Here is a 12,526-nt window from a genome sequence, read left to right on the forward strand (position 1 = left end):
AGTAGACGGTGGAGGGGTGCCCGTGGAGGGGTGGTTGAACAGGACCCCGTGGTGTGGAGGGCTGGATGAACAGTAGATGGTGGAGGGGTGGTTGAACAGTAGCCGGTGGAGTAGCGCGCGGTGGAGGCTGGATGAACAGGAGCCCGTGAAGGCTGGATGAACAGGAGCCCGTGGAGGCTGGAGGAGGTCGACTGTGGAGATGAACAGTATCTCGTGGAGTCCCGTTTTGCGGTACGCCAAACCCCTTCCGATGAACAGGACCCCCTTTCGACCGTAGCGCTCCAACACAAGTTCGTTTTCTCTGTTTTGCGGTACGCCACACCCCTCCCGATCAACAGGACCCCCGTTTTGACCGTAGGAAGTCCGTTTCCTCCGTTTTGTGGTACGCCAGACCCCTTCGATGAACAGGATCCTGTTTCGAATGTGGCCGGTCGAACACAAGGCCGTTTCCTCCGTTCTGCGGCGACAGGCCTCGTTTCCATCGCCTGTTCCGTTCAAGCCCTCCCGATGAACACGACGCATTCCGTTGCCTCCCCATGAACACGACGACGACGCTGTTTCTCCGTTCCAACCCAGCCATGTACACGAGCCCTGGCCGTACGTATGCGCGAGTAGGCGTTCGAGACCCCGCCCGTATGTACACATACATGGCCGTATTTTCTTTCTTGCACCCTGGCCGCTGTACGTACGTGTAAATGCTACGTGCGCGCCTCTACTACGACACGTGCGCGCCTCTACATCGACCAGTATGCACATACATGTTCGCGACCAGAATGACAACGCTACGCATGCTTCGACCCGGTGGGTCCCGACTGTCAGGCACTTCCTTGCCTGCGAAGATGTAGCTGGTCGGTCCCAGCAGTCAGGGGGCGAATCATTTTTTTTGCCCGGACGCACTTCCTTGTATGCGAAGACGTAGCTGGTGGGTCCCAGCAGTCAGGGTAAAATGTTTTTTTCGCGAAATATAGTGGCCCGTCCGGTGGCTCCCAGCTGTCAGGTGGAGGAATCATTATTTTCCACGTAATAAGGAGGCACTTCCTTGCTGCGGTCGTGGACCCAGCTGCCAGTCTCTCCACGTACAGTCCACGTCCGATGGAAGTCATTTCTTGACCATGTTGACCACGCCGCGCCGAGAGCACCAGGGCGGTGGACAAGGGCGAGGCCTAGGAAGGGGACGATATGGAGGCAGGGAATACTCGGCAGTTGTTTCCCACGCGGAGGGGAGTACGACTGTATGAGGGTTTACTGATTCGTCTGCCGTCGCCGGAGAATAACAGTAGGTGTGGGTGAGTAGAGGGATGGCTAGGCCAGCGATGGGAGTACGGTCGGGCGGTGAGGCCTGCACGGCAGCATAGCCGGCCGTGAGGAGGAGGGAGCAGGCAGTCCCGTTGGCGCTTGTTTGAGCGGCTGGAGCAGGAAGAGCAGAGATTGAAGAAGCACGACGGCCGTTGGATGGACATCCAACCGTCAGTGCTTGTGCGTCAACCTTTTTTTTAGGAAAGCCTCAAATCTGTGGAAAATAGCATACATCCCATCTGCCATTATTTCTAATAATTTACAACCCATTTGCTAATTCTTAAGGTTTTTTTGGAGTCCATATTCTTTTTGTTAGCATTACAGCCCATATTGTGGCAACGGTTAAAAAATTATACGAAATTTTGCATATTTCGGTGCGGTCCGAACTGTTTTTAATCCTGAAATTTCGACTCACATTCAAACTGATTTTAAAAATGTATATCAGTATAAAATCCAACAAATTCTCCACGCATAAAAATTAATATAATTTAAAATCTTGAAATAAAAAAAAAAGATATTTGAAACTAATTGCCGGTTTGATGTGTTTTAAAAATGTACAACCCATTGCTCATTACCGACGGGCCATTTTCTCGGCCAGCCGAATGAAAGCTCTCCTCGTCTTGAAAGATTTGCAGCCCAACAGGCCTGACAAAGCGACTTACTTGGCAAATCACAAAAAAACTGGGCTGTGGCCATGGACCCAGCTGTCAGCCACTCCACATACAGTACTCTTCTGATGAAAGTCGTTCCTTTACCATGTTAACCACGCCGCGCGGAGAGCACCACGACGGTGGACGACGGCGAGGCCTAGGAAGGGGACGACGCGGTAGTGGAAACCCGCGCGGAGAGGACTACGAGGGTTCACTGGTTCGGCTGCGCTGTGAGGCTGCCGTCGCCGCAGGGCCTGGCCAGCCGTGGGAATAGTAGGGGGCGATGAGGCCTCTGCGGCAGCACAGCCGGCCACGGGAGGCAGGAGCATGCGGCACGACCGGCGCTGCTTTGGGCGGCTAGAGCAAGAAGACCAGAGGTTGAAGAAGCACTACGGCCGTTGGATGGACATCGTACGGTCACTGGAGCTAGAATCGTTCATATTGACTAAGTTGACAAAGCCCTTTGTCCCCGTCAACTTAGTAGGCCCACAAGTCAGCCTCCCAGCAAGGTGGGTCCCAGCTAGCCGGGGGAGTATTCATTTTTTGTGCGTAATAAGGAGGCACTTCCGATGGGTCCGAGCTGACAACGGGGGAACGTTTTTTTCGTGAAATACGGTGGCCTGTCTGGTGGCTCCCAGCAGTGAGGGGGAAACGATTTTTCGCAAAATACTGGTGGCCCATCTGGTGGGTCCCCGCTGTCAGGTGGAGGAATAATTATTTTCCGCGTAATAAGGAGGCACTTCCTTGCGGCTGCCGTGGACCCAGCTGTCAGCCTCTCCATGTACAGTACTCTTCCGATGGAAGTCGATCGTTGACCACGTTGACCACGTCGCGCCGAGAGCACCAGGGCGGTGGACGACGGCGAGGACTAGAAGGGGGACGACTCAGAGCCGGGGAAGACGCAGCAGTGGATGCCCACGCGAAGAGAAGTACGAGGGTTCACTGGTTCGGCTGCGGTGTGAGGCTGATGTCGCCGCAGAATAATAGGGGGTGTGGGTGAGTAGAGGGATGGCCTGGCCAGCGGTGGGAGTAGTAGGGGGCGGTGAGGCCTCCGCGGCATCACAGCCGGCCATGGGAGGCAGGAGCACGCGGCACAACCGGCGCTGGTTTGGGCGGCTGGAGCAAGAAGACCAGAGGTTGAAAAAGCACCACGGCCGTTGGATGAATATCGTACGGTAATAGGAGCTAGAATCGTTCATATTGACTAAGTTGACAAAGCCCTCCGCCCCCGTCAACTTGGTAGGCTCACAAGTCAGCCTCCCACTATGCTGGGTTCCAGCTGGCAGGGGGAATATTCATTTTTTTTGTGCGTAATAAGGAGGCACTTCCTTGCGTGCGAAGATAGCTGGTGGGTCCGACATGTCAGCGGGGGGCATTTTATTTCGCGAAATACAGAGCCCCTTCCGGTGGGTCCCAGATGCCAGGTGGAGGAATCATTATTTTACGCGTAATAAGGAGGCATTTCCTTGTGTGCGGCCGTGAACCCAGCTGTCAGCCTCTCCACGCACAGTCTACTTCCGATGGTGTCGTTCGTTAACCACGTTGACCACGCCGCGCCGAGCGCATCCAAGGTGATGGACGACGGCGAGGCCCCGAACAGCAACAAGCCGGAGATGGGAAGACGCGGGAGTAGAGTCGCAGACAGAGAGGTGTATGAGGGTTAACTGGTTCTAGTGCGGTGTGGTTCGACAGTCGGTGGAGAAGAACAGGAGGTGTGTATAGGTGGAGGGATGGCCTGGCCAATGGTAGAGTAGCGCTTCATAGCGAAGCGTGCTAAGCAGAGCTGCTAGCAGCAGGAGGCGGGAGGTGGTCCAGGCGGCGCTGAAGGAAGAAGACGAGAGATTGAAGATGGATGCCGGTTGTTGGATGTAAATCCAACGGCTAACATATCAGAATCATTTGTTGATTAAATTGACAACGACTTGTATTGGCTTCGACCTATTGATCCACATTTCAGCCTTCAAAAATGTGGCACGTATTCAACCTATTTTTTCAGTATTTATAGTTTTTTTTACGTGGTCGAATTTACAGTCAATTTGATCTTTTTTTTGAATTACAGCTATTAGCTGGGCTGGGTGAACAGATAATGTAGCGTCCATGCGGCCCGTTTATTTTATTTCCTAAAAAATTACATCCCATTTTCACTTTCTCGAAATACAGGATTTTGTTGGGCTGATTCTAATTATAATGTTGGATTAGGCCAGCAATATTATCAAAAAATAAAAGGGGGCTGAGCATTTTGTTATAAATATATTTAAATAATAAGTGATATTATTACATTCGTCCTTAAATTTACAGTCTTACCAAGCTTTATATAATAACATATAAAATATTTTTTTTAGAAAAACAGGGAGCATCCCCCCGGTTCCATTGCTGAGAACGAAACCACAACATATTCTGATACAACAGCTCAAAGAGCAGTTCGAAAGCAAAGGTAGAAAAGCTACAAAATAGGGGGGTGGATGAACAAGTTCTCTAAATAACACAAATCACCCGAGCGGTGCCAAAGGCAGAGTGGATAGAGCACTCAAATGACACAAGGAGGGTCCAGCAAAGCCTTCATGGTCTTTAGCCGAGGGGCCGTGTCAGCCTGCGGCGACCAGTAAGCAAGCGGAGACACCGGGCTGGAAGGCGTAGCATGGTAAATGTCCCTCTTTTTCGGCGCCAGGTGCCCATCATCTTCATCAGAGATCTTGAGACGAGCCCACGGGTCCAGCCCCAGAGCAGGTCGAGCCTTGTTCAGCCACAAGTGATCGCCAACGGTTTCTGGAGGGATCTTGATAGGGTTTCCACGAAGCTCATCAACTTGTTCTTGTCCGATCCGGAGGAGAGAATCGCCCAGTTCCTCACCATGTTCCTGATCAACCTCAAGACCTGCGGAATGGAAATCCAGCAGGTGTTACTGAAAATCATAGCATTTCTATATTTCCAGAGGCACCAAAGGATAGCTGAGCTAACAGTGTTTAAAACTGAGCACTTTTTGGTAGCAATACAGAATCTGGCGACAGATTCGAAGGATGAGTCAATCTGACTAGAGCAATATTCCTCAATGTGGGCCTAGAGATGTTTAGCAACTATACATTTAAAAAATAGATGAGAACAAAACTCTTGTTCCAAGCAGTAAACACAATCAAGGGGTTTGATGATGTGTCTCTTCCTAAGGTTATCCCTAGTCATCAATTTATTTTTGGAGAGAAGTCAGAGAAATACATGAATTTTAGAGGGAACTCTTAATTTCCAGACAGCAGGGATAAACACGGGTTGAACCCCTCTAAAGTTGATAACATGATAGAGGGAGCTGGAGGAATGCTTCTCCTTATTGTCCAGCTGCCAAATCAGGGCATTCGACTCGGCAGTAAAGGTAATGCTTTTGGCAATTTCCTCCAACTGGAACCATTGTTCCATGAGACTATCACTAAAGTTCCTTCTAAAAGAGAGTTTTAGGCATTGACCGTCCCAAACTTCATTGACACTTTTGTTAAGCTCATTGCAGACAGAGTAAATAGGCCAAAATTGGACTGCTGGGCGGGATGTGCCAAACCAAGTATCTTCTCAGAACTTGGTTCTGCTCCCATCCCCTATGTTTCATCTGTAACCAAATTTCACAGCATGCATAATAGATTTTAATCCTTTCCAGAATCTAAAGGTCTTAGGGTTGGAGGAAGGGACCAAAATATTAGGTTTATTTCCTAGGTATTTATGGGCAATAAGAAGCTTCCAGGGTTTCAGGTCTTCCTCATAGAATTTTTTAATCCAAGACCGTAGAAGACAGATGTTAATTTCTTGGAGGTTAGGTATGCCTAGGCCTCCAAAATCTTTTTTCATAGAGACTAGGGCCCAATTAGCAAGGTGTAGCTTCCTATTTCCCTCAAAATCATTCCACAAGCAATGAGACATCTGAGAATTTATGAGGTTCACTGCCCATTTAGGGAACTTGAAGAAGGAGAGGAGATACACTGGAATGCGAGCCAAACAAGCTTGTATGAGGATCAATCTACCTCTGTAAGAGAGAAGGTTGCTCCTCCACCCAACAATCCTTTTAATGATTTTATCCAGAAGGGGTTGGATATCCTCTCTCCTCAGTTTATCATAGTGGAGAGGGATACCTAGGTACTTAATGGGGAAGTTACCTTTATTACAGACTAGAATAGAGAGGAAGTCAGCTAACTCCTGATCATCCATGTTGATCGAGATGGGTTCACTTTTAGAGTAGTTGATTCTCATGCCTGAGACTTGTTCAAACCAGGTTAGAACAGTTTTCAAATTGCTAGCATGTGTGGAGTCATTGTCTAAGAAAAGGATGGTATCATCTGCATATTGAAGGCAGATGATGCCACCAGGGCAGACCTCAGGACAGAGCCCTGCAATCAGACTATGATCAGCAGCTTTGCTCAGCATTTTAGTAAGAACGTCCACTACTAAATTAAACAAAAGCGGGGAGATGGGATCACCTTGCCTAAGGCCTTTACCAGCAAGGAAAAAATCACTTTCACAATTATTTAACTTGACCCCAAGAGACCCCCCATGAATAAGTTGCTGGATCCAACTCTCCGCTATGAAAGGCTTAGAAAAGATCTAAGAGATCATTTTTCACCAAGTCCCAAAAATGCTGGTAAAACAAGAAGGAAATCCCATCAGGACCAGGAGCCCCATCAGGATAAGAGCTAAAAATGGCTTCCTTCACCTCTGTCTCTGAAAAAGGGGCTTCTAGCAGCTCATTTTCAGCATGAGAGACTTTTTCAGAAGCAGAGAAAAAATTGTTTTGTAGAGAGAACCCAGAAGGGTTTTCTTTCTTAAATAGGTCTTTTTAGAAGTCACTAGCCATTTTCAGCATCTCATCTATCTCAGTAATAGGGCCATTAGGGCCATCAAGGGAGTGAATGAGGGTTTTCCTCCTCCTCTGGTTAGCTACTGCATGGAAGTAAGCAGTATTTCTACCATCCTCCTTAATGTTCCTATCTCTAGACCTTTGTTTGGCTTTGATTTCTTCTTGAAGCCAAATTTTCTTGAGCTCTCCATGGACAAAGTTTAATCTATTAGTCTCAGCCTCAGAGAGGTCAGTGGCTTCTGCCTTAATATCTAGAGAATCAAACTCAAGGAAGAGAAGCCTTTTGTATCTTCTAAGATTAGCTTCCTCATTGGAGTTCCACCCTTTGGTAGTTCTTCTAAATCTTCTGATTTTGATCTGCCAATTTTCTAGGGGGCAGCTGCTTCCAGTAGGCTCATTCCAGATTTTCCTGACTAGCTCAGTAAAATCTTCTCTAAGCAACCACCACTTTTCAAATTTAAAATTATTGCTCTTTGAAGTTTGGTTAAGACCAGAGTCCCAGAGCAAAGGAGTGTGGTCACTACCATATCTGGGCAGAGCTCTACAACTAGAAAGGGGAAAAACTATCTAATTCTGTGTCACAGAAAATTCTGTCAATGGTGGACATAATCCTGGAGCAGCACTTCCAACATATCTAGCAGAACTGAGGGTTTTCCTTCTGACAGGGCAATTCTCAACTTTATGGGTAACCATTTTGCAGATAAAACAACTCTTGGGCTTGACACATTTATCCAAATGATGCCCTGGTTCCCCACAGTTGTAGCAGATCACCTCAGAGTATGCCATAAGGCCCGAAGCACGGGCAGGAGCAGTTTTCTGGATGTCCTATCTCTTCTTTTGCTGATTCTTGCCTTGAGATTTCCCACTGATCTGAGAGTCAGAACCACCAGCAGATTGATCTTGGGCAATTACAAGAGCCTACCCAGATTGTGCCCCCATTTGAGGCGGAGGTGGGCCGTACCACTGCCCAACCGGCGCTCCTCCCCCATTGTGATAGGGGGTTCCTTCTCATCCTCCAGCCAGATGTTGTTTCTCAGGAAGCAGAAATAACCACCAGACAGCTCAATTGAAGCAGATTGCAAGCCTAATTTCAATCTTCTGCAGGTTTGGGGGAGAAGTAAGGTAGGGGATCCACCTGCTTCGGCTCCGGTGGCGTGCTGGTGGGCAGGAGTCCAGTCAAGCATTGCCATCTCGCAGCACGGCATGGATCTCCTGAATTCACTTCTCCTTTCGTGCATCGAACGAACGCAATCGGCAGCTCACTGGGGTGGGGGCATCCTGTGCTTCTCCGAGAAATCTCCTTTGAAGTAGATCCGCAGGGCTAGATTCAGCAGCTCCCAATCCACATGATCCTTGCACATCCGAGCATACCTGCGCGAGTGAGAGAACAGATTCGGTCCCTCCTTGGCTTCCTCCCTCGCAGCTTCCTCCTCTGCTTCCCTCCATTCGCGCGTGCACTGGGTCCAGGAGAGAGCATCATCACGGATCCGCATCGCCCGCTCCCTCCATCTCCTCCCTCGAGTCTCCCGCAGCACCGCCGGCGTGACGGAGTCGAGCAGCTGGAGCATCCGCGGGAAGGCTTTGTAGACATGTGGGAGATGCATCTTGTACATCTGCCTGTCTTCCAGCTATTCCCCCATGGATATGGCCGGCGACTCCATGGGGTGCGCAAGCGGACTTGCTGAGGGGGGCAGGCGCGCCCGGAGTCAGGAGGCGGGGGGTGGCGGCGAGGTCTATGGCGGCGACGAGGGTGGAGGTAGTGGCGGGGGCGGCAGCGAGGGTGGAGGTGGTGGCGGGGGCGAAGGGGATCACGAGAGCGGTCATCTACTTGCCAATTATGTGAACTAAACAGTCAACATATAATATAATTTAAATATATATAATATAGTTAGAAGGGAAACATAAGTTGGACCTGGCGTTCCTATTCTTATATAGAAAAATAGAACAGACCTCTGTGTTTTCTTCAGAAAAATACATAAATTGGGCTGCCAAAAATAAAACCTCGGATGGGAGGTCCATAGGCCGGTCGATACATGACGGCCCTAAGAAAATACAAACAGGCCTATGGACCTCCCATCTGAGGACGTGGGCTGCGGATGTTAAAAATGAAAGCCTAGACGGGGCAGCCAAAAACCACGTCCAACACTTGTCAAAACTTCATCCCTCGTTTTCTCTGTGTTTCGCACACTCGACATTGTGTGGGCATTTTGACTGTGCATCATATGAAGATGTGCTATGCATGAATGTTGATCAGCATAATGTTAACTGGCTGGTAGTTCCATTTTCGACCATGAATAAAACTTCCAACATGATGTTAACCCTGTTTAAAAAGGTTGTGTTAATATAAATGCTCTGCCTCTGAAAGTTGCAGTTTCTTATCTGAAACTGAACTTGCAGTTTCTTATCTGAAACTGAAACTTGCAATTTCTTCTCTGAGAATCACATTGTCTGCACTTTTATTCTGTTGGAAATATGCCCTAGAGGCAATAATAAAATGATTAGTATATTTCCTTGTTCATGATAATTGTCTATTATTCATGCTATAATTGTATTATCTGGAAATCGTAATACATGTGTGAATACATAGACCATAATGTGTCCCTAGTGAGCCTCTAGTTGACTAGCTCGTTGATCAACAGATAGTCATGGTTTCCTGGCTATGGACATGGGGATGTCATTGATAACGGGATCACATCATTAGGAGAATGTTGTGATGGACAAGACCCAAACCTAAGCATAGCACAAAGATCGTGTAGTTCGTTTGCTGTAGCTTTTCTGGATCATTTCCTTAGACCATGAGATTGTGCAACTCCCGGATACCGTAAGAGTGCCTTGGGTGTGCCAAACGTCACAACATAACTGGGTGACTATAAAGGTACATTACAGGTATCTCCAAAAGTGTCTCTTGTGTTGGCACGAATCGAGACTGGGATTTGTCACTCCGTATGACAGAGAGGTATCTCTGGGCCCACTCGGAAATGCATCATCATAATGAGCTCAATGTGATCAAGTGGTTGATCACGGGATCATGCATTACGGTACGAGTAAAGTGACTTGCCGGTAACGAGACTGAACAAGGTATTGGGATACCGACGATCGAGTCTCGAGCAAGTAACGTACCGATTGACAAAGGGAATTGAGTACGGGATTGATTAGGTCCTCGACATCGTGGTTCATCCGATGAGATCATCGAGGAGCATGTGGGAGCCAACATGGGTATCCAGATCCCGATGTTGGTTATTGACCAGAGAGTCATCTCGGTCATGTCTGCTTGTCTCCCGAACCCGTAGGGTCTACACACTTAAGATTCGGTGACGCTAGGGTTGTATAGATATGAGTATGCAGTAATCCGAAAGTTGTTCGGAGTCCCGGATGAGATCCTGGACGTCACGAGGAGTTCCGGAATGGTCCGGAGGTGAAGAATTATATATAGGAAGTGTTGTTTCGGCCATCGGGAAAGTTTCAGGGTCACCGGTATTGTATCGGGACCACCGGATGGGTCCCGGGGGTCCACCGGGTGGGGCCACCCATCCCGGAGGGCTCCATGGGCTGAAGTGGGGAGGGGAACCAGCCCATAGTGGGCTGGTGCGCTCCCCTTTGGGCCCCCCATGCGCCTAGGGTTGGGAACCCTAGGGGAGGGGGCGCCTCCACTTGCCTTGGGGGGTACTCCACCCCCTTGGCCGCCGCCCCCCCTAGGAGATCCCATCTCCTAGGGCCGGCGCACCCTCCTAGGGGGCCTATATAAAGGGGGGAGGGAGGGCAGCCTCACCTCAAGCCTTGGCGCCTTCCTCTCCCCTGCTACACCTCTCCCTCTCGCAGAAGCTTGGCGAAGCCCTGCTGCGTTCACTGCTGCATCCACCACCACGCCGTCGTGCTGCTGGATCTTCATCAACCTCTCCTTCCCCCTTGCTGGATCAAGAAGGAGGAGACGTCATCCGCTCCGTATGTGTGTTGAACGCGGAGGTGCCGTCCGTTTGACACTTGGTCATCGGTGATTTGAATCACGACGAGTACGACTCCATCATCCACGTTCTCTTGAACCCTTCCGCTCGCGATCTACAAGGGTATGTAGATGCACTCTCCTCTCGTTGCTAGTAGACTCCATAGATTGATCTTGGTGAAACGTGGGAATTTTTTTTGTTTTCTGCAACGTTCCCCAACAGTGGCATCATGAGCTAGGTCTATGCGTAGTTACTATGCACGAGTAGAACACAAAGTAGTTGTGGGCGTCGATATTGTCAATTTTCTTGCCGTTACTAGTCTTATCTTGATTCAGCGGCATCGTGGGATGAAGCGGCCCGAACCAACCTTAAACGTACGCTTACGTGAGACCGGTTCCACCGATTGACATGCACTAGTTGCATAAGGTGGCTGGCGGGTGTCTGTCTCTCCCACTTTAGTCGGATCGGATTCGATGAATAGGGTCCTTATGAAGGGTAAATAGAAATTGGCAATTCACGTTGTGGTTTTGGCGTAGGTAAGAAACGTTCTTGCTAGAAACCTATAGCAGCCACGTAAAAAAAACTTGCAACAACAATTAGAGGACGTCTAACTTGTTTTTGCAGCAAGTGTTTCGTGATGTGATATGGCCAAAAGTTGTGATGAATGATGAATGATATATGTGATGTATGAGATTGATCATGTTCTTGTAATAGGAATCACGACTTGCATGTCGATGAGTATGACAACCGGCAGGAGCCATAGGAGTTGTCTTTATTTATTTATGACCTGCGTGTCAACATAAACGTCATGTAATTACTTTACTTTTTTGCTAAAGCGTTAGCCATAGTAGTAGAAGTAATAGTTGGCGAGCAACTTCATGGAGACACGATGATGGAGATCATGATGATGGAGATCATGGTGTCATGCCGGTGACAAGATGATCATGGAGCCCCAAGATGGAGATCAAAGGAGCCATATGATATTGGCCATATCATGTCACTATTATTTGATTGCATGTGATGTTTATCATGTTTTTGCATCTTGTTTACTTAGAACGACGGTAGTAAATAAGATGATCCCTCATAATAATTTCAAGAAAGTGTTCCCCCTAACTGTGCGCCGTTGCGACAGTTTGTTGTTTCGAAGCACCACGTGATGATCGGGTGTGATAGATTCCAATGTTCACATACAACGGGTGTAAGACAGATTTACACACGCAATACACTTAGGTTGAATCGACGAGCCTAGCATGTACAGACATGGCCTCGGAACACACAAGACCGAAAAGTCAAGCATGAGTCGTATAGAAGATACGATCAACATGAAGATGTTCACCGATGTTGACTAGTCCGTCTCACGTGATGATCGGACACGGCCTAGTCAACTCGGATCATGTTATACTTAGATGACTGGAGGGGTGTCTATCTAAGTGGGAGTTCATTGAATAATTTGATTAGATGAACTTAATTATCATGAACTTAGTCTAAAATCTTTACAATATGTCTTGTAGATCAAATGGCCAACGTTGTCCTCAACTTCAACGCGTTCCTAGAGAAAACCAAGCTGAAAGACGATGGCAGCAACTATACGGACTGGGTCCGGAACCTGAGGATCATCCTCATAGTTGCCAAGAAAGATTATGTCCTACAAGCACCGCTAGGTGACGCACCCGTCCCACAGAACCAAGCCATTATGAACGCTTGGCAGACACGTGCTGATGATTACTCCCTCGTTCAGTGCGGCATGCTTTACAGCTTAGAACCGGGGCTCCAAAAGCATTTTGAGCGACACGGAGCATATGAGATGTTCG

General features: G+C 48.5%; 1 pseudogene; it reads right to left on the reverse strand.

The window, feature by feature from the left end:
* Nucleotides 1-12,526, reverse strand: part of LOC119359081 — a 44,983-nt pseudogene that overhangs the window by 1,282 nt on the left and 31,175 nt on the right.

The sequence above is a fragment of the Triticum dicoccoides genome, chromosome 2A (genome assembly GCF_002162155.2).
Source record: "Triticum dicoccoides isolate Atlit2015 ecotype Zavitan chromosome 2A, WEW_v2.0, whole genome shotgun sequence".
Classification (NCBI taxonomy): domain Eukaryota; kingdom Viridiplantae; phylum Streptophyta; class Magnoliopsida; order Poales; family Poaceae; genus Triticum; species Triticum dicoccoides.